The sequence below is a fragment of the Hyaena hyaena genome, unplaced genomic scaffold (assembly GCF_003009895.1).
Source record: "Hyaena hyaena isolate Hyena2069 unplaced genomic scaffold, ASM300989v1 scaffold_412, whole genome shotgun sequence".
NCBI classification, from domain to species: domain Eukaryota; kingdom Metazoa; phylum Chordata; class Mammalia; order Carnivora; family Hyaenidae; genus Hyaena; species Hyaena hyaena.
Genome location: NW_024081043.1, coordinates 679,493 through 702,466, shown reverse-complemented (window position 1 = coordinate 702,466; position 22,974 = coordinate 679,493). Strand labels below are relative to the sequence as shown.

The 22,974-nt window shown below is 43.4% G+C and overlaps 1 protein-coding gene and 1 long non-coding RNA gene across 3 annotated transcripts in view; one reads left to right on the top strand and one right to left on the bottom strand.

Annotated features, from left to right (window-relative positions):
* Positions 1-22,974, bottom strand: part of FYN (FYN proto-oncogene, Src family tyrosine kinase) — a 215,850-nt gene that overhangs the window by 103,085 nt on the left and 89,791 nt on the right. For both annotated transcript variants that reach the window (XM_039252207.1, XM_039252208.1), the window contains exon 2: positions 17,082-17,151. The gene's annotated coding sequence lies outside the window, so the exon portion shown is untranslated. The remainder of the gene's footprint in view (positions 1-17,081; positions 17,152-22,974) is intronic.
* LOC120245247 lies at positions 9,689-21,011 on the top strand. Its single transcript, XR_005531739.1, has 2 exons — positions 9,689-9,901; positions 20,663-21,011. It is a non-coding gene; the product is annotated as an uncharacterized LOC120245247 (long non-coding RNA).

The window sequence follows — 22,974 nt, the reverse complement described above, 5'->3', positions numbered from 1 at the left end:
GTCATACCATACAACATATCACTCGTGAGAGAAAAGGGAAACCACTGCTTAGTGACCTTAGCGAGGGGCCTGACACTATGTTAGGTGGCTTCACATGCTTTATTCGAGCTCAAACCTTACATGGGCTGGGCTCAAAGAAGTTAAGCACTTTTCCTCAAGTCTCACAGCCAGTAATGGTAGAAGCTGGGGTCCACACATCCAGTCTGATGACAAAGCCTGCTCTTCCTTCAACCTGGGATACCTGAAACGGTTCAGGATGAAGGAAGCTGATGGAATAGTTAACTCAAGAGATAGATACCTCTTGAAGGCTTTCAATTCTGCGCAGGATATAGTGAAAGGAGAAGAGTATAATGGTATAAACATCAGTGAGTCACCTGGGACCAAGACTCCATCAGAATTTTGGAAATCAGTGGGAAGTACTGTTACTAGAAACTTCTTGGTTTCCTGGTGTAAGCATAGTTTTGCAATTTGTGGGGACCCTGGAGGATTTTTAGAGAGGCGGCTTTCCTTTCTCTAAGCAGCTTCCTCCTCCAGAGCAGGCTAAAGCTAGGAGGGCAGAGCTTTCCCTGGATCAAGAGCATGGCCTCAAGCACTGAAAGGCAGGCTGGGTAATGCCAATGGCAGCCAAGCTTGGGCCGCTAGGACACACGGGGCCCTCTGTGGAAGTGGGAAAGGGCCTGTTGGGCTGTACTGTCAGCAACAAAATGCCCTCAGGAGGCCCTTGAACAGTGTCTTTACCTCCAACCATTCTTCCCAACAGAACATAGCAGAGCAGACCAGGCCAGGTCTCCATCAGAGCAGGGCCTGTGTCACATAGTCCAGTGGTGTGGGTGGCTCGGTTGTTGTGTATGTAAATCAAATTGATTATGCAATATGTTCCTTTGAGTAAATGATGGAATCCCACCTACAGGGCCAGAACTGGAAAAGAGAAATGTCCATCATCATGTCCAGCTCTAGCCTCCACAAGCAGCAACAGCGAGGAGGCTTCCAGAGCTGTTGGCTCACAGACACCACCCCAGAGGCTCTGTTTCTCCATCAGTTTTCTGAGTTCTCTCAGACCTCAGCAGTTGATATTGTTTAGGGACACCTCCAAGTAATTTCTATCCCCGGCTCTGTATGCCTAAGATTACAGTTCAACCAACTCTCAAATCTGTCTCTTTGGAACAGATATAAATAGGATACGTATCTGAAAATAACTTGTGTGTTTTGTCCACTGCTTGCTAAGACAAAGTATCCTTCTGTTGGAATTCCACTCTACCAACATTTTATTGTGAAAAATCTTCAAATACATAGCTCTAATAGTTTTACATTGAATATCTGTCTAGTTCTAACATTAACATTATATTGTATTTGCTTGATCATATAGCTATCCATCTACCATACTGTAAAACTTTTATCTACACATTTAATAATTTTACATCAAACATCTACCTAGCTTCTAACATTAACACTCTATATACTCTGGGGGCACTTGAGTGGCTCAGTCGGTTAAGTGTCCGACTTTGGCTCAGGTCATGAACTTGTGGTTTGTGAGTTCAAGCCTCGCATCCGGCTCTGTGCTGACAGCTCAGAGCCTGGAGCCTGCTTCAGATTCTGTGTCTTCCTCTCTCTCTGTCCCTCCCCTGTTCACGTTCTGTCTCTCTCTCTCAAAAGTAAATAAACATTAAAAACATTTTTTAAAAATTATACTATATTTACTTTATTATTTAGTGATCCATCTATCCAAACTGTAAAATTTATCTAAGCATTTTTTGTGGTCTTGACTCTTCTAAGCTGCTACTTGGGGGAAAGGATGGTTTTCAGACACCTCTGGGAGTGAATCCCTGCTTGAGCACTTACTACCTGGAAACGCTGTACAGGTGTTGGATTTCCTAGTGCGTCAGTTTCCACAGTTATAAAATGTGGGCAACAGTGGCCAGGCTGCTCTGAGGGTTAAATGCAATATGGTGGGGAAAGCACCTGTAAGGAAATGTAACGAATTTTTCATTCAAGGACAATGCAGGCACTGGCTGGCTCTCTCACTCTCTTCTCTATGAAACAAAACTGCAGTAGTCAAAAAGTAATAACAATAGTAAAAATAGTAGTCAGAACCTAGTAACAATCCAGGTACAGGTGGAGGATACATGGGGGTCCATTATGCTATATGGTTTACTTTCTATAAATCTGAAAATTTCCATAATAGAATATTAAAAAAATGAATTCACCACTGGATTTTGTCAAGAAAAATAAAAAGAATCCTGTATTTGAAAATTTTAGTAAGAAACTCTGAAGAAGTAGTAAGATAAGAAATGATGACACGTGAGGCCGTGGGCCATCTCACTCTCACAGATGGGAAGGAAGCACAGGGTTTAAGTACTTTGTATATTCTCCCCAGGTGACTTGGTTCACTACTGGTTGAGAACCTTTGTACTGGCAGAAAAGTGTGAAACCACATTCTCCAGCATATTAATTGTGAGAATAAATACTTTGCATAATGCAAAGCTTGTGCCTCCAGCTAATTTGCAGGCAGATGACAGCATGAGAAGCCTCTGGTTTAGCAGAATAAAAACTATTTGTAACGGAACAGCTTTCCTCTGTAAGTCAGGGGTGGGTTAGAGGAGAACTCAATTAGACTGCATTCTCCCACATCACTTATCAATGGTCTAGACTAGTAGAGATAAAGGGTTCCTTAGCCACTTTCAGAACTGGGGACCTGGAGAAATCTAGAGTAAAAAACAAAAACTGTGGACAATGTTTACCTGAGAAGTAAAAAGAAAGAGATTTCATTTCTTTCTTTTAAAACAAAAATGTCACCCTCCTGTGCCAGTCACCTGATTTCTTCCCTTCCCTGCTGTGGTTCATTCTCTCTTGTTCACTCCTGCTGGCAGCCAGGGGCAAGGAGGGGCCGCGATGGAGCCGTTCTGCTCAGTGAGATGGTGTGTGCGTCTGCTGACACTCACAGGGGCAGCAGAAGTGGGGTGTTTGAGGGGTGGGGGCGGCTGTGCTGGGCCAGCCAGGCAGGGCTACCACAGGGGAGTGACAAAGCCATGCTTTCTGCATGAGGACAGCAAAGAAGAAAACTATTAACAGGGGGGACCTGCACACAAGGGCGTGTGCACACTTGTGAGCACACACACATACGCAGACACACACACACACACATACACACACACACACACACTCCTTCAGAGGATCTGGCAGGATTTGTATACCCATGTGTTATTGACTCATGTCTCCCCCAAATTCATATGCTGCTACCCATGTGTTATTGACTCATGTCTCCCCCAAATTCATATGCTGCAGCCCTAACCTCCAATGTGACTATATTTATTGACATGTCTTTTAAGGAGGTCATTAAGGCTCAATGAGGCCACAGGGTAGGGCTCTAGTCCAACAGGTCTGCTGTTCTTGTAAGAGGAAGTGATACTAAGGATGTGTCTGTACAGAGAGAAGGCCGCATGAGAACACAGTGAGAAGGTGGCTATCTGCAAACCTTTTTGCGGAAAGGAGAGGCTTAACCAGAAGAAAAGGCCTCTTTTAGGCACCTGTGCCGGGAGAGACCCAGTGTTGGACAAAGAGGTGAATTTTTCAGCCTGAGAGACTGGGAAGAAGCGGCACTTAAGAGAGGCCTTGCAGCAGAGATAGGAGGCAGGCATCCTAGAGCAGAAGAGTGAGTCCCTGAGGTCCAACTGAGGGCACAGAGGTGGTTTGGTTTTGCTGTGGGATGAGTACGAAGTGTAAGATTGTAGTAGAATGGTAGGTAGGTCGGTCAAACAAATTACCAGTTTACCATGTTTAGGCCCTTCTCAGAGGCTAGTGGGAGCCTGAAAAGTTTTTAAACAAGAGGATGACAAAACTGATATATATGCTAACAAGGGCAAAGTCAAGACACGGAATAAGAATTTAGTAGCACCAGGCATCATGTTAGCACCACATCTTACCTCCCGTAATTCTCAATTACCACCTGGGAAAGTAGGATAGTGAGCTCACGGAAGTGAAATGACTTGCCCAAGACCCCACAGCTGGTTTCTAGGGGGGAGCTCAGATTTCAGTCATACGCCCAGCACCAAAGCGGATGCCCTGTCCATCCGCCATTTAAAACCTTAAATCCAGTTCCCATGACATCATCTATTTTGCAACCAGAATGGCTATTTGATGGAACAGAGACTGGAATGCACATTTTGTTTAGGCTTAGGAAGCCGGCAGAGCAGCAGCAAAGACGCACAGAGCACCTCTAGAAATATTATTCACCCTTCTAGAAAAAGCAATTTGTGAGCCGGTTCTTGTCCTTCCATGTCACAGCACCAAGTTACAAATTTTCCTATTATGCCCAGGACCAGTATCAAAGTAACCAATAATGGTAATTTGCATGTAAGCTACAAAAATGGGTAGGGAGAGCAGTTGCCCTGGGTAAGCTGACACCTAGCCTTGACTATATTTTTTTCAATGCAGTGTCAACAGCTACTCTCAAACACTCTTTGCCCAACTCCTGAACAAGCATCCAATATCCAGGGGTCCACAGTGCTGTGTTCTGGGTCTACAGGAAGGACAGACTTAGTGGAGGATGCCATGATCATTTCTTTTGGCTCTGTTGCTTATCCACAACCTCAGATATATTTAAGAATGAAAAAAGAGTAAAAAACTGGGTTAGAAACAAGAGTTAACGTTCCTTAAATACAGAAATCAAGTCATACCGTGACACGTACCAGCAGGAAGCACTTAAATATTCTTAAATGCACTCTCCTTCAAGGGCAAACATTTTTAGTGTTTAGGAAGCAATACTTATGGAGGTAACTCGGGTGCTATTTTGAAAATTACACGCTACTATTATTACCCTAAGATACAGCTGTATATGTAGAACAGTTTGTCAGGGGAAAAGGCAAACTACTGAAAGCGTCAATTCCATTCAGCACACCTACCGTGCTGGATCCCTACGGTGTCAGGCAGGGTAACTACAAAGATCAGGATAAATAAACTGAATAGTACCAAAGGTTGTTTGTTCCAATCACTCAAAAAACAATTGATGTCATAATGACCCTTTTTTTTTTTTTTTTAAACTTCAGAACCAAATTTTAAGAGCCATCCCTTTGAAAAACAGGCATAATATTTTCCACTTCCTTGCCTAATCATGCCCCAGGGCTCATGTTCTGTGGCTTCTCTGCGAAATTTTCCTAACGCTGCCTACCCCATTCCATCTTCAAGAAGGCACTGGGGTAGAACTGGGAATGTGTGTGTGTGGATGCGTGTGCATATGTGTATTATGTGTTTGTTGCGGGGAGAGGGGGGGGTGTCTTCCTTTCCTATTTTGCTCCACAGATATACAGTACACAGATATTACACTTTTCACATTGCATCCTATTTGTTATGGTCTCACTGATAAAACAAAACCCTAGGGTCATGTACTGTGTCTCAATGTACCTCTGTTTTCCCAAGGTAGGAATAATGCCCATCACTGCTCCTTAAATGTTTACTGAGTGAGTGAATGAATGAATGTTTTGACTGTGAGCTTTATTTCAGACTCCAGAATGTTTGATAGTCAAAATATTCTCCATGATGGATGTCAAAAATTTCCATGCATGCATATAAATACACTTCAGGATAAGAAGTTTGTTAAGGTGTAACTTACGTCCCTGAGTTTTGACGAATGGACACAATTGAGTAAGAGTAAGTGGATCTTATACTTGCTTGGCTCCTGTCCTCAGGGCCTCTGACTGTGGGGCTTGGGTGCTAGGGTTTTTAACAACTCCTGTGGTGATTCAGAGAAGAATTCTTGGAGTAGATGATGCTGTGCACTGAATTCTAGATTTCCTTTCCTTTCCTCAGCCCCATCCCTCACTCTTCGTCAACTATCAGTACTGAAGATGAAACCAAAACATTTCTACTCAGCACAACACTGGAAGCAAAACCTAGGTACCTCAGCCACTTGGCTGGAGTTAACTATAATTTCTGGTTGTTTAGCAGAAATACAGTTACTAAATGATATTTTTAAATGAACACGAGACGGGATATTCACTTGAAGAAATAAAAATGTCTTTGAATCAGAGTGAATAGAAGGACTATGATTTAAATGAGGGACTAACCCAGAAATACTGTAGGGAAGGGATGGGGTGAGAGAAGAAATGTGGCCTTACAACATACTGTTTTGATTTCAAATGCAAGCTTACACCTAAAGTTTCAGGAGCTTTGTGAATGAGAGAGATTGACACAAGGTCAAAACCTAAGGAAGACAGTGCTGAAGGAAAACGGGGGAAATTCATTTCTCTGGTTTGAATGGTGTCATCCTTCAATTGCTGGAGGAGGCCACGGGATAAGGGGGAGAAAAGGTATTCTTTTCTTTAGCTTTTATTTAACTGAGAATGTTGGGAGATGTGGAATCTGGCCTCTAACTAAGAATATGGGGGACACCTGGGTGGCTCAGTTGGTTAAGTGTCCAACTTCAGCTCAGGTCGTGATCTTGAAATTTGTGGGTTCGAGCCCTGCATTAAGCTCTATGCTGTCAGCCTGTCAGTACAGAGCTTGCTTCAGATCCTCTGTCCCCTCTCTCTGCCTCTCCCCAGCTTGTGCTCTGCCAAAAATAAATATTTTTTTAAAAAAGAATACGGGCCAATCTTTTCCCGACTCAAATTTCTATTTTTTACAAGTTAGGGTTTCTATTTAGGTGAAGTCCATCATAACAAACACCAGGAGCCCATCAACATTCTTCTGTCATTCCCATGATTATAATTATAATCACATGATTATATTATAATTGAATAGTTCAAGTAATAGGGTCAATGGCCAGAGACTTGACATTTAGTAGAAATGGAATCTGACCTTTACTGATGTTTCACTGTGAAAAGTGTTCTTGGTTTCATTGTGAATAATGCTCAAGATGGGCCTGATGTATGACTAGTATTTGACTTGTTAGAAAGAAGAAACCATCATGAATCAAAACAGAGATATACTTGGTGTAAAAACAGCTAAAGACTGTATACTGTGCCAACGTGTTCTTCTGAGGTCCTGGGACACTACTAGTCTGCATGTGTGTTAAGAGTCCATGGATTAGAATGGATTTTTCCGAAAGGGTGAGTTAAAAAAAAAAAATCACCCTGGTTTTGAAAACTGCCACCCGGTTACCCCTAAGAGAAAGGAAATCATGGAAACTGCGGTGGAGACATTTGGAAGTACACTTCACAGTGTCATTTACCAGGCAGGGTATGTGGGTCTCACCAGCTGCCAGCTCAGGGGAAAGTGCTGAGCTAGGGGTTATGACCAAACCAAGCGTCTCTCTGTAATTAGAGTTAGCTGGGGGGAAAGTGGCACACGGAGGACAGGAACACGTGGCCTCAGACTGGGGTGGAGAGTGGGGAGGACAAGAAAGCTGATTAAGTTTCTCTCGAGAGATGTCAATTAAAGACCCTCTAGGTGTGGCCCTGGACCACTTTGCTGCCCATACGCATAGCTGTGAGCCACATCAGATGCTTGAAACGTGGCTTGTTCAAACCGCGATGTGCTGTTGAGGATAAAAGACACACGGAGATTTCAAAGATTGAGCACAAAAATGTTTCAATAAGTTTTAATATTGGTTACATGATGATATAATAGTTTAGATACATATTAGGTTACAGTCTATTATTAAAATTAATTTTACCTATTCCTTTGTACTTTCATGTAACATGGCTACTAGAGAATTTTACATTACACATGCCCTTTGCCTTCTATTTCTATTGGACAGCATGGATTTGGACCTTCATTTCTTCACTTGTTAAATGTTACTGGTAGTGGGAACCTGGGTCGTGGAAGGGTTAGCATGGGAAGAAAACCATTGTGGACAATGAGTGACATATCAGGGTGGAGCATTATGGTTATTACTTGGTGACTGGAAACGTGAACTTCAGGAAATGTGAGGAGTAATCACAAGAGACCCAAGCTAATTAGGTCTGACCTGGGTCCCACTCAACCTGCCTGTGCCTCAGGTTGTTAAGCTGTAAAATGGGAGGTCAGGACTAAATTCCTGCTGGCTGAAGACCAGAGAGGGCCTCTACCTGCAACCACTCCCTGTCACTTCAAACTCAAGGATAATTTCTGCTTAAAAGAATTAGAATTAACCTAATCGGTCTGTATCCTTGGCCAACACTGTGACGGCTGAGGCCCATTCTTAGAAGCACTGCTATTTATCTGTGTCTGTTCTTCTCGTGGGAACAAGCTCACAGTTTCTTCTGTGACTTGTTAATACAGTTAAATATACACAAAGAACAAGGAGTGCAAGGTGGGGAAAACAGACAGACTTCATCTCCCTGATACGGACTCAGATAACAATTTTAAAAAGAAAAATCCTACAAATGATATTCAGAGGGAAATGCATTTGTTTTCTTTTTTTAAAAAAATGTTTGAGTTTATTTGTTCATTTATGGAGACAGACAGAGAGAGAGGTTCTCTCTGAGAACCCAAGCAGGCTCCTCACCGTCAGCACGGAGCCCAATGGAAATGTGGGGTGTGAACTCATGAACTGTGAGAACATGAACTGAGCTGAAATCAAGAGTTGGACACTTAACCAACTGAGCCACTCAAGTGCCCCATATTTGCATTCTTCCAAAGCTACAGATGAAATATCCAAACCTACCAATTAAGAAATCCAAGGCTTTATAATGATGTATCAGTTAAAGAATTTTTCCATAAAACCCAACTTTCCCCCTTCTTCAAAAATCAAACACCCCTCAAATCAAATTTCAAGAACATTAATTTCTCTTTAAAAGAGGATGTTAAAAACAAGCAAACAAAGCATTCCATTTCTAAACCAAGCTTTGGCTGATATGCGGGGGCCTTAGCCGGCTGCAGCCCAGGTGCTGGAAGCTAGTGATTCCGCTGACGAGTGTCAGAGTATATAAATCGGTTACCAACGTGGAAAAGTTGGGATGGTTAAAGTACAGATGGAGATTTCTGATAGTACTGGGCCCCCATCTGTCTGAGCTCCAGTAGCACCTGCACCTTTTAGGTGTGTGTGGCTTGTGTTCCTCCAGCTGCACAGCCCCCTCCTGGCTGACTTTTCCTTGTTCACAGACCTACCCAGTCAGGTAGGCATTTGTATAAGGCGAGAACTGTAGGTGGGAGACACTGCCAGGAGCCGGGGATCAGAAGGAACATGGCAAAGTTGAAAACCTTGGCTCTAAGCCTGACAGATCTGGCTTGACCTCAACTCTACTACAGGAGCTGGGTGACCCTGAGCAAGTCCCTTTGTTCGCTAGTCTGAACTGTTGTGTGTATGGCAGGGGAAAGTGAAATAAGTTCTGTAGATAAGGAGCCTATGCAGTACCCGGGCAGGTAGTAGTAAATGGCTCCATTGAAGTTACTCCTTCTTATCTTAAAGACAAAGAAATGTGTTTAGCATACTCTATTATCACAGAAAAATATGACTTACTGCCAGGGAGCTGGCTAAAAAAGTCATCACTGTAAAATTATGAAGATTCATTCACTATAAAGAACTGAGGGAGAGAAAGCAAAGGGTAAAAACTTATCACTGTCCCAGTGTAATAACGGGTACAGGGGACGATTATCCATTGGTACTCAAGGCACTGGAAGAAAGGTAGGTGGGTGACAGGATGTTCACAAAGGATCCATGTACCAGCCCACAGATGCCTTTATGACTCAAAGTGCATCTGAACATAGGTGAGGTCTGGTTACCACCTTACTCAAGAGGTCAAACAGAGCACTCTGGATGGCGGGACAAGCTGACACCATGGGCCTCCTGCTGTGATATCATATAAAGCATGTATTACCACCTATGAAGTATTTTTGCCAAAAAAATGTTTAACCTGCATTTAATACCAAGCTTCTAGATCTAACAATTTTCAGGAAGAGAGAAGGAACAAGTTGAACAACACCAGGAAGAAACAAGCAAGGCCAGAATATAGGACATTCTAGAGTACACTAGCCTGGACAACTGGTGAGGTCTTAATATGGACTGGATATTAGATAAGATCATGGACTTATTGTGAATTTCTTAGGGATAACAGTTTTGTGGTTATGTAGAAGACTTTGTACTCTTAGGAGATACATAATGAAAATATTTAGAGGTAAAGTATTAAGATGTTTGCAATTTTCAAATGGTACAGCAAAATTTATATAATGTATGCTATATATGTTATATATAATACATATAAATATGTCAAAATAATTGGAAGAAGAAATAAAGCCAACGTGGCAAATCCAGAACAATTGGTTCTGGTGAAACCAGGTAAAGGACACATAGGTGTCGGTTCTACCATTCTCCCAAACTGGCAACTCAGGTTTTTCAGAATAAAAAACTGGGAAAGAAACTGGGAGAGAGAGAGAAGAAAAATATAATAGGAAAGAAAAAAAATCATATATCACTACCTCCTCTCTTCATAATCCCCTTGACATTTATATTCAGGTCAGCTTCACTGTGTCTTCATTCAATACAGTTATAGTTTTACCCCTTTAATAAATTTCATGTGTGCTCATTCAGACTGATGGGGCTACTGTTTTGGCTGCTTTCTTGGGTGACATTCAAACCAAACTCTAAACAAAGCTCCAATAGCAGGCTTTCGAAGAGCACCAAGTAGATGTGAAGCCTAAGCTACCATATCAAAAACTCCTGAAACTGATACCTAACTCCCTATCTGGATGGCTCTGAAGCCAGTGTGATTGGATCAAAGGCTTGAGGTGGAGCATTCTCTCAGGCTTTGATCTTTTTCAAAGATGGCACTCTTTCGAGGCATTGTCTCGAGGCATTGCATGTCACATGCACTGACAGTGTGAGCCAGCTTGGGATTCTCTCTACCTCTCCCCAGCATGTGCTCTTTCTCTCAAAGTAAATACACTTAACCAAAAAAAATACGGTATTCTCTCCACCTGCACTGGTCATTGATAGAGGAATGACAGATACAGGGTGCGGGTCAACCCAGCCACAGAGGTCTCAGAAGCCACATAGAGCATGCTGTGCCTGTGTTCTGGTGCACAGAGTAGCGATGGCACAACCCAAAGCAAAGTCTGTCAGAACTCAAATTTTAATGCAGTGAGAGCTCCCAGTGATGTGGGAATTAATTCTGTGATGCCTTTAACATGGACAGGGCCATAAAGGGCCTGGATTCAGACAGCACAGATACAAGCTCAGTTCTATTGCACATGTTGGCTGCACAACTTCAGAGCAGTGTTTCTTTGTGGGGGTGCAATGAGCACTTTGTGGGGGACAGCTCTTCACCGGGCAGGACTGTCCAGGGCACTGGAGGACATTTACCAATTACCCGACTACCACATCCTGACAGGCCAACACTACCTCCAATCTTTGAGAGGGGGATGACAAACAGTCCCAAATGCCCCCTGCCTAAGACATGGGCTAAATTTTCTGAGTCGCAGATTTTATCTGGGGATGATACCTGTTCTACCACCTAAGAAGGGATTTAGGAAGAACAGCTCTTTATAAACTTAAATTAGCTATACAAGTGATACCACAATTCCCATTTGCACGGACAGCCTTATCAGTCAGAGGCAGGTCTACAGAGTGGGTCTGAATACCTGTATCCCACTTGGGATCTATTACACAGGGTTAGCTGTCCAGTCATGTACTAGAATATGTAACAGCTACATATTCTGAGAATGTTTCCCCTCTAAGTGGGAGATCCTAGTTTGTAAGCATTGCTACAGACCAACCCCACACTGCAGTGTAAATTTCAGAGGGAGGGCTGTTGGCAGATTCCTGGGCCCCTGGAGCAGACAAGAAGGATGGTGGCCTCATAGTAGCTTCAAAGGATCTGGCTTAGGGATGGCACCTAAACTAACCTGGAATGAGGACACTTCTCTTAGTGAGCAAGAAATTACTTCCAGGATCAAGAGAACAAGGTAAGAGAATATGATGCTCTACCCTCCCATGCACGGCAGAGTAAGGAGCAGCATATGCACACATCTGACCTTCACAATGGCTGCTCTGTTCTTTGCATCTTTCAGTCATGCTCATGGGAGGGAATCTTAGAGGCAGGGTAGGGCTTCATATCAGTGTGCACAAGAGTCACCTGGAGGGTGGCAGAAAGAACGCACCTGCCATAGGGGTTCAGATTCGGTCCATCTAGAGGGGGCCCAGGCACCTGCACTCTTAAATAGTCTCTTTGGGTGATTCAGATGCAGGTCACAGACTGCCTCTGGGAGAACAGAGACACCTCTCCAGAGATTTCTACACTTAGGAGGCTTTGCCTTCAACTCTCCCCCATGGAGCATTCTTGCTCATTTTATTGCCTTCATGACTTAGAATTTAGGTAAAAGTGCTTCTCTGCCCTCAGGTGTGGTTGTTTTTTTGGGTTAAAAAATTGGTCTTCCTCTACCTCTCTCTGCTCCTCTTCCCCACCCATCTACCACACACACTGTATAAAGGAAAAGCTGATTCTATTTTGTTGATCTAATCTCTCCCCTATCATTCACTTTCAAATGAGGACTAGGAAACGCTGACTGGACAGAAAGTTCCAACCCTTCCTTTAAGAGAGGCCAAAGGCCTCAGGTATTAATAGGGAGGCGAAGGAGGTCACCCAATGCAGAGTTGGGAAAAGGCACAAGTCCTTTATTTTAATATATTTTTTCTCTTTCTTTTCTTTTTCTTTTTCAGAAAGAGAAAGAGTGAGAGTGGGTGGGGGAGAGGGGCAGAGGGAGAGAGTGAATCTCAAGCAGGCTCCACAGTCAGCGCGGAGCCTGACATGGGGCAATTCTGGGATCCTGAACTGAGTTGAAATTAAGAGTGAGATGCTCAAATGACTAAGCCATCCAGGTGCCCCCAAAGCACAAGTATTGCAGAGGAAAGTTCAAGTGGATACCGACTCTGGGTCATCAGCTGTCATAAAAGGGCACTGAAGTGGCCTGCAAGTATTACCCAGGGGTTGAAGAGGCAGTGCTGGCAAACAAGAAGCTATACATGTGTAGCTTTTCCATCATTTCTTACGTTAACATATTTAGCACGAACAGGGCTTTACTCTCACCTGACGCTGCTTGTTATTCAGCTTTGGTACATTCCTCCAAATTCTATTCAGCTTAAAAAACAGAAGCCTGATAATGCGAAGTCCCTAAGTCCCTGGGCTTGGCCATCTGAAATGAGATCTTTTATCCTTCTCTTCTCCAACCTTCCAGAATGCATTTTTTGCAAAGGGAAAGATTATCAGAAAAAGAAAAATGAAGGGTAGTAAAGTCGAAAGAATATGATACTAAAGGTTTTGGTAAGAAAATATTTATGTCCGCTAGCACAAGCCACACCCTTTCTGTGAAGATATTACTAGCCTTGAAGCTGGGTTAGTAGATCCCAAAATATACCTCACAAAAAGCACAGTTACCCTCCCAAAATAAGCCCTATAATTAAAGCCTTTTCAAGCGGATTGTCCTATATCACAACTTGACATATGTTGCTTTAATCTCCCTGTTTTAGCAAATGTAGCCATCTTGGGCTACAAAAGCTCTCAGTAACTTACATTTGAACCAGACTGTGGTGTCACTAGGAAATTGATGCAAATAAACAGCCCTGTGTACCAAAATACCCAATCTCAGTCGTCTGTAATGAGATCTCTCTCCTCCCTAAGCACATTTTCATCACACCACAATTGTTGCCCTTGATTCAAAAGGGAGGACTAGCTCAGATTGAAACACCATTTTATCTCAGAGGCTATCTTGAGGCAGGCACTTCTGAAGAAGCTGGGGCCGAAATTAAAATATGAGATGACCTCTTTTGTGCGAATGCGGGGATCATGTTGTGTGGGTCTCATTTTCAGTTTACAGTCATCAGTATGAGCCTTCAGACACCCATCTGTCTTGCTGAAGTCATGTCTTGCTTGGAGTCAGGGGCTGTGTAAGAGAGAGTCTTTTACGAGAACTTTCAGCCCTATAATTCTCTGACCAAACATCTTTATGTTTTCTGGTTCTATACTGACCTATAATTAAATGCCAAAATATTTACAATTTTTACACCTTCAAAATAATAAGTAGTTTGGGTATTAAAAATTTTTAAATTCCTTCTGTATCCAGTTTCTCAGTCTCAGCATTTCTGACACCTTGGGCCCAATCATTCCACAGGGGGGGTTGCTGTCCCATGCACTACAGGGTAGTTAGTAGTTCGCACAATCCATGGCCTCCACCCACTCGATGCCCGTAGCACACATCTCCCCTGCCTCCTGCTGTGACAACCAAAAATGTCTTCAGACATTGCCTAGTGTCCTTTGGGAGAACAAAATTAACCCGGGTTGAGAACTACCGCTCTCTGTTTATGTATTCATATATCTCCCCCTGGTATGGCCGGGGAGGGGGGCGGAATCTAGATTTTTCAAGGTACTCACAAGTTTTCATTTTAAGAACTTCAGATTTTCTGTGACTCCTGATGAGTCAGCATCTGTGATACAGTGCTACCTCGGAAGATTTATAAACAGCTCTACTGCTGTCTTAAACAAAGGGTGGCGAGGCCTGGCCTCATTTCAGTTAAGACGCTTAAGAGGATGGATTTGCTGTCACCCTATCTCTCGGACAGCTCTCCTCCCTACTTTTAAGAGTTCCATTCTTAGAAGACTCCTGTTAACAAACCCTTCATGATCCATTACCAGGCACTCAGTACTGACTGCAAAGGAAAAACATTAGGGTTGTTGTCTCCTGACATCATCTACAGATGCAGCGGCCCACTGCATCGCTGGTGGGCTACACCACCTCCGTTGCATGGTGTCCAGCGCTGGGCCATGTGTACAGGGGGGGTGTGGTAAAGCAGATGCTTCCTCAAGGAGAGGCACGGTGGGGACGGAGGGGGAAAGGATATCAGGAGACAAACAGTACAAGAATGGAACATGGTTAAGTTCAGCCCAGACAAGGGAAGATGAATGAGGGAGAGTGTCTCCAAATACCGGAAGGGCTGGTGTGTGACAGAGTGGACAGACATGTCTCTGTCTGCTTAGAAAGTGACTAAGAGCACAGGTGGCTCAATAAATATTTATCACAGGCCTTCCATGTGCCAGGCACTGTCCAGGCACTGAGACCAGAGGAAGGAAAAAGACCAAGGTCCTGCTTCATGGAACATATATCATAGTTCATTGTAATGACTAGATTGCTTTCCTTCTCTCCCTGCTTCCCTTCTTTCTTCCCTCTTTCTTTTTAACAATCTGAACTACATGCCCAGGTATTTGACTGCTTTTTTTTTTTTTCATTTTAAAACTAAGGTTTAATTAAGATAGAGTAAAATTCAGTCTCTTGTTGTAGAGTTCTATACATTTTCAGGAAATACACAGTTGCATAAATATCACCACAGATGGGGGCGCCTGGGTGGCTCAGTCAGTTGAGCATCTGACGTCTCCTCAGGTCATGATCTCGCAGTTTGCGAGTTCAAGCTCCACATCGGGGTCACTGCTGTCAGCGCAGAGCCTGCTTCAGATCCTCTGTCCTGCTCTCTCTGCCCCTCCTCTGCTTGCCCTCTCTCCAAAAATTAAAAAAAAAAACATAAAAAAACAATACTGCCTATGGTATCTTGATCTGGTATCACGGATCAAGATCCAGAACAATTTCATTACCCCCTAAAATTTTCCTGTGCCCCTTAACTTTTTTTTTTTTTAAATTGGTGCAAGCTGCTCTGCCAGGTAGCAAGCTCCTCACCGCTGAGAGAATTTGGATTGCCCTTTGCATGGATTCTGTAGAAGAGATTTGACTTGCGTTACTGGGAGAATGGGCCGGACAACCCCTGAAGTTGTGTCCACCTCTTCAGCTGTATGAAACAAAGACGTCCACTTGGGGACACCTAATCTTAAACACCAGCCCAGCTGCAGTGATACAGCTGATTCCCTCCCACCACAGGAAAAGCCCCAACCCAAAGTCGAATTCTTGTAGTTAAAGCTCAAAACTTTCAGTCTGATAACTGGATCTCTGGGAGGAGTACATAATAAGCACAGACAGACAAACAAACAAACAAGTAAATAAAAATAGAGCTTTGGAAATGGATGCCTAAATATGGTAACCGAAACCCTAACCATGGGTACCATCCACTCCCGACCCTTCTTTTCCTTATTATTTTCATTCAAAGTAACATTAACTCCAAAACTGAACAAAGCTCAAACCCAAACTCAAAACTCTAACTGCACTTGGCTGCAAAGGCAGCAGGAAGGGAAGTTAAGTTGGCCATGCATGTCTCAGAATGGGTAGGCAGAGGTGGAGAAGACGGCAAATGTCTTGGGGCTCCCACAAGGTGTTATAGAGTAGACGGACTATGGTGACCAGCTGTGACGTCTCTTGTGACAGCAAATGTGGTGTGACCAACCCGCCCCCGGTGGTCCTCCGGCTGGGAGATATGTACCCCTTTTGGTGGTCTGCCTTCAAAGGCAAATGTCTAGTTTCTAAACGAGGCTGTCCTGTTATCAAGAATAACTGCTTTATCGAGCATCTACTATGCCCCAGAACTACCTAGCTTGTTTTATTCTCATGACAACCTTATGACGGAGGCCACATCACAAGCCTTGTTTTACAGATTAGGAAACTGAGGCTCAGGGAGGGTATATGTAACAACCAGTTAGGGTAGAACTTAGACTTTAACCCGGGTCTCCTGATCTCAAAGACTGTTCTTTTTACTACCACGAGCAAGGTCTTTTGGGTGGTCGCTGAACTTAATGTTCTTGGTCTCTCCAGCCACTGTTACGTCAGGGCTGGCTCCCGGAAGTGCTGAATTCTTGCTTCCCTTCAACTTCCCATTTCCCAAGCAGCTGACTGCCTATTTCTTGTTTCAACATAGACCATAAGGACTTCTATGCAGTGGAGAATCTTTGTTGCTGTTGTTATTCTATTGGTCTGCAGTTTATTTCTCTTGTAGTCCATGGGTTACCTAGACTGTAAGCTCAACTGCAAAGGGTATTCTTTACCCTGTATTCAGAAACTTTCCTAAATCTAGATTTCTTATTAAATCTTAGAAAACTCCGTATTTCTTAATAACATATCAGGAACAAGAAAAAAGTCATACTGTCAGAAAGTATCAACTGAATGTTACATCTAATTATAAAATCCCATTTTGTCTAAGTTTAGTGTAACGTAAAAGATGCACAAAACAAGGCACTGGCTTCCCTCTTGGGCACAACTGTACAACAAAAGATAACAGAAGGGAATGCAGCAACACTTACCAAAATTTCCCCCAACTATCACAAACTTCATACACACCACATGTCTTCTAATACAGCTGCTGGACCAGTCCTGAAACAGAAACCACAACAAAAGGAAAAATGCATCTCTAGACAAGAGTAATTTACCCTTCTGGAAACCACAATGCCTTCCTTGTTTGAGGCACCCATCAATGTACCAAACTCTTACTGCCAGATTCCTCTTTGTTTTTCACAGGAAGATGAAACCAATTTACAAATTAACTCAGTACCCACTAATAACAAATAAATTAAAATCAGGACAATGAAATAAACCAGAAACTGTGTTCGTACTTGATCTGAATTTTTAGCCCTTAAAATAATTGAAGACAGGGACGCCTGGGTGGCTCAGTCGTTTAGGAGTCCAGCTTCGGCTCAGGTCATAATCTCATGGTTCGTGGGTTCCAGCCCCCTGTCAGGCTCGGTGCTGCCAGCTCAGAGCCTGGAGCCTGCTTCAGATTCTGTGTCTCCCTCACTCTCTGCCCCTCCCCTGCTCACGCTCTGTTTCTCTCTCTTAAAAAAATAAACAGAAAAAAATTAAAAAAATAAAATAATTTAAGACAAAAGAACTATGCGAAAAGATCTAAAATTGAATCCATAAAAAATTTCTCCCCCAAACCAATTCCTCTTTCCTGTTTCTTTTAATAACACACTCTGTTCTCCCTTTCCTCACCTTTCTTTTCTAGACTTCATTTCCTTATCTGTAAAATAGGGATTATTGTATTGACCTCCCAGAGTGTTTATGGAGGTGAAATCATATAAATTTAATGACATAAATGTCACAGAAAGGCTTAAAACAGCAGCTGGCACGCAGTACACACTCAGTGCATGCGGGGAGCTATGATCTGTCTCCTAATCACCCAGGCCTGAAAGCAAACACGGCCTTCCTCACCTCCACTGGACACCGTGGTCCTGGCCTGCCCTTCTTGCCCTGCTGGCCTGCTGGACCTCACTGCCTTCTCTCTCTCTCTCTCTCTCTCTCATTATCACACTGGCTGGCATCACACCTTGCAGAAACACGATTCCTGGCCCCAGTTTCTTCCCTTCAAATCCATCTCACGGCTCTACAAAGCATCCTCCCTAAACCAACTTAAAGCCTTCTGGAAGCACCTTCTACTGCTTCCCATGACCTTCAAATTTATCTGTGAGATTACATTAGCCTGGGACTCCAGCTTCTCCTCCACTTTCTCTCCACGTCTTCCATCGGAAGATGCTGTCACCATCCTGCCTGAGCCTGCGGGCCTGCCAGCTTCTTCTCCGAGTGTCTCTGCCCCACAACTGCGGGTAAGGGGCCCAGCCATGCTCTGAGGCAGAGGTTCTTTATCCCTTTTGTGCCACTGCAGCCTAGAGATATGTTTCTCAGAATAATGTTTTTATTTCTTTTTAAAGTTTATTTTTGAGAGAGAGTGTGCATGTGAGCAGGGGAAGGGCAGAGAGAGAAAGCGGGGGAATCCCAAGCAGGTTCCACACTGTTATAACAGCGCGGAGCCTGACACAGAGCTCGAACCCACGAACTGTCAGATTATGACCTGAGCTAAAACCGAGTCTGATGCTTAACTGACGAGCCACCCAGTGCCACTCAGAAGAATGTTTTTAACTGCTTGAAATTAATACAAGCAATGAACAGGATTCAAAAGAGGGATACTGACGTGTAGGTATCAAAATATTTAACAAAATTGTGATGTTTCTTTTTGATATTTAAGTAAGGTCCAGCAAAAGTCTAATAATTACTGTAATTTGAAGTACGATTGGGCATAAATGGTATTTTAGAATATCTAAAACTATAAAGTAATATGAGAACACCCATAATTTCTATTGGTGACAGGTAGCTAATGCTACTTTCATAATACAAGGCAATGTTAGATTTTGATGAATGGCTAGTGAAAATAATTTTTCCCCCATCTAATTTCATAGACCCCTGAACTGCGTCCATGGATCCCCGGTCATGAGCCCCTGCTCTCAGGCCTGGCCTACCTACCTCTCTTTTTCTGGAGCTCTTTCTACTTTGATTTTTCCAGCGTGCTGTTATCTTACCCCCATTTTCTGTTTTCAAAAATTACGTTTTATTTGATATAGATACTTGAAATACACTCACTGATCTTACTTTTTAAGCTGTAATGGAAGGCCTCTTTTTTCACTCCTCCCTTGGCTAACATTGCCTCGCCTCCCAGCGCACAGGTGGGAAGGCACGCAGGCAGCACTGTCTGGATGAGTGAGTTGAAGGTGTGCTTGCCTCCCCCACACCAACTCAGCTAATATGACTACTATTTCATCTCTCTCTGGCAGCTTGGGAGGTCCTAAATATGTAGACAGGACACCTAACCGCTCCATATTGAGGGTATAAACTACTGAAATTAGGCAACAAACTATTCTCTTCTTTTACTTCCCTTTAGAGAGCATGCTCAGTGCTGCTGACAGATCGCACAGAAACAGATCGGACGTCTCACCATCCCGTGTGTGACACAAGCCCAACCCCTTCCCTCGTGGAGTCCTGAGTCTAGCAGCTTTCCCCAGCTAGTGCAGAGAAGCTGAGCAACTAGGATTCTCTAGACCTTTCAGGGCTTTTGCAAAGACAAGAAATATCCAGTGATTTCCTAAGTATGGATACCTTGATGGCCTATGTAGACAAGGCCAGTTAAGTTGCTCTGGCTTCCCACTGGTCTCACTGATGTGAGCCTATGGTCCCAGTAGATGTGGCGGTGAAATGTCACCTTCTCTAAGTGACACTGTCCTTGCATATGAGGTTGGGGATAGCAACCCCAACAAAAAGACCATCTCAGGATTTCACTGAGCCCCCTTGGGTCTGTGATGGATCTGCCTCAAGATAGACACCAGTCCTTTGGTCTTACCAGCTTCTTCCCTAAATAGCTACAGCTCAGTTCAGTCAGAAGAGCATGCGACTCTTGACCTTGGGGTTGTGGGTTTGAGCCCCACGTTGGGTGTAGAGAGCACTTAGATAAATAAACTTAAAAAACAGTAACAGAAGAGTTCTTCCTTTTCAAATGATCAAAGTAAAATGACTTCCTCCACTTATAAGGGCATTGTGACCATTTGCTTTGGAATAAATTCACCACTGGCAGCATTTTCCATGCTCACCATCATATCAAGTGACTCTTAGGACAGTAGGGGTATACTTTCTCTCCCCAGAAACTACAAAGATGAGACAGCCACTCAAAACAAAGGATGGCCTTGGCATACTCTTTTTAAACTTAAGGACATTTATATCCCTCTCACTTGAATTTGTTCTTTTTGAGACACACTAGATATATGGCATTAAATAAAAAGAGCTTAACGATAATGGACAGCAGCATGACTGTTCAATCTTTTGTTTCAAGATTTATCACATCTACATCCTCATAAACTGTAAGATATTTACAGACGTTCCCACACAACACATTGCACTGCATGTACTCTTTGATTCTAATACATATCATAGACTATGTGCGGCTCCTGGTTTAAAGGTAACATTCTCATTACCACTGGGAACAAGTACCTCTAAATGGTTCTCATCTGGTACAGGTCATCCCTTCTCCCCTCTTCCTAACAGATCTCCTATATTCCTTCAGTCACAGTGCCTCAGGGGCAGGCGACAGCACTTCCAGCTGGAGGGTGGGGACCTGAAGGGCCCAAGGCTTTGCAGTGTGCCAACCAGCGACATCAGCATCACACTGGGAGCTTCTGAGAAATGTCAGCTCTGAGGTCCCAGCCCAAACCTACTGAGTCACAATCTATTTTACAAGATCCCCAGGTGATCTGTGTGTCCACCAGGTTTCAGATGCACTGATCTAACGGGAACGCATTCCTCTTGCCAGTGATTACTTCAAGACTAGGCATGTGACCCAATGCAGGCCAACGAGATGTGAAGAACGGTTCTGGAGCTGCTTCTTGTTCTGAGATAAATTCCTCCTTTCGGAATGTTCCATGGGATGTAATGCCTAGGGCTTCTGTAGCTACCTTGTTCCAGTCTAATGATAAAGCTGGCCCAGAGAGGAAGGTAAAGACAGAAAACCCCAGTGAAGCAGAGTGAGGGTGACTGCATTAGGTCAACCCTGAAGTCTGTGGAACCAATGGAGCTCCAGGAAATTTCGTATTGTTCAGGCCTCCTTGATTTGGGTTTTCAATCACCAGTAGCTGGAAAGCGTCTTGACCAGTCAGTGCCCAAAAAAGCATTATGAAAGGAACAGAACACCGAGGCACTGCATCAAGAGACCAGAGCAACAGCTTAGAGACTTGTTTTGCTTGGGGAAGTGACCCAGGGGTATTTCTGGTTCTGACAACCTTTGTTCACTTTGCACATTTCCAAGAGTCTTCTAAATCAGCCAGTTTAAATGATCAACCAGAGGAAGTGCTGAACACTTTCCAAATTATTTTAGCCAGTGTGGTCAACAGTTGCTTTCCCCAAAAGCCACATGGATGTCATTTCCTGTAAAGACAATGGGAGACTAATTGCTCAGCCTCAGACTCCAGTAGGGAAGACAACCTGTGACATGTAATTACTGGCAGGGTAAATAAGGAAAGGCTTGAGGATCTCAGAATCTGCTTCTGGATCCACTCCAATAACTTGGGGAAAAGTAAAAAAGAGCCAGCTGGTCTAGGAAAAGATTGGAGGGGCTAGCAGCTTAGGCAGTTGCTCACAGCATTTTTACATACCGCTGGTACTTATTTAAGACCTTTCTGAGGAAGCCAAGTAGATCTGCTCTTATATAAAACCATATATGGCTTTGGTGTAATTTTATTTCATGTACAGGAGTGATGTGGTCAAGGAGACTTGGGTGTCTAAATGGACATTATCTCTTCTGTGTGTTACAGATTCTTAGCACCAACAGGATATTTTCAGGGATGGGTTTGTTATGTAGGCTTGATGAAAAATGTACTCTCTTTCTTTTTCTTTTTTTTTTTTTTTGAGTTTATTTATTTTGAGTTTATTTATTTGAGAGAGATAGCATGAGCAGAGGAAAGGCAGACAGAGAGGGAGAAAGAGAGAATCCCAAGCAGGCTCCCTACTGTCAGCATGGAGCCCAACACAGGGCTCAAACTCACAAACTGTGAGATCATGGCCTGAGCCAAAATCAAGAGTCAGATGCTTAATTGAACCATCCAGGCAGCCCCAAAAACGTGATTTCTATCATGGAGTGAACATTAGTTGGTTTTCCACAGAATTTTCCTTATATTCTATCACCTCAGATCTTTTTCTCTCCAAACATTTTTGCTTTCTCTTCTCTGGTTATTTCATATACTTCCATAGCTCCAACAATCACCCCTTGTCATGTGTTTCAAACTATAGCCCTAGATCTATCACCCATGTTCCCAGTTCCTTTGCTGCCTCCTAGATATAATGTACCTTGAAGGTAGGGACCTCATTTTGGTCACTTGCTAGTGTATCAAGGCTTATGACTGGCTGGTGCTGAGTGTTACATGTTTGTTGAATGAATGAGTGGCTTTACTCAGAGTCTCAGGATGACTTAGAGAGGTTCTTGCTATCACCTCCTAACTGGCCTGACTTTAGTGTCTCCTTTCACCACTCTATGGACATACAGGAAAGCTCTGAATTACTGCTCTTATCATGACAGTTCCAGAATGCCCCAGCTGGGAATGACTTATCAGCTGCACTTTCCAGGTGAGAAACTGGTCCCAGTGAGACCAGGAGACTGGCCTTAGGTCTTACAAATGGTGGGTGGCAGAGACAGGATTGTAACTCAGGATGCTAACCAGTGGTTCTTGCTACCATGCTACTGACTGGTTTGAAATCTTCAATGATCTTTCAGTAGAACATAGTACAGGGATAGATATATAGTAGTCACATAATAAATATTTGTTAACTGACTGGATAGTGACTCCCTTGTGCGTATACCAACGGGTTTCAGTTTTTCTTACAGTG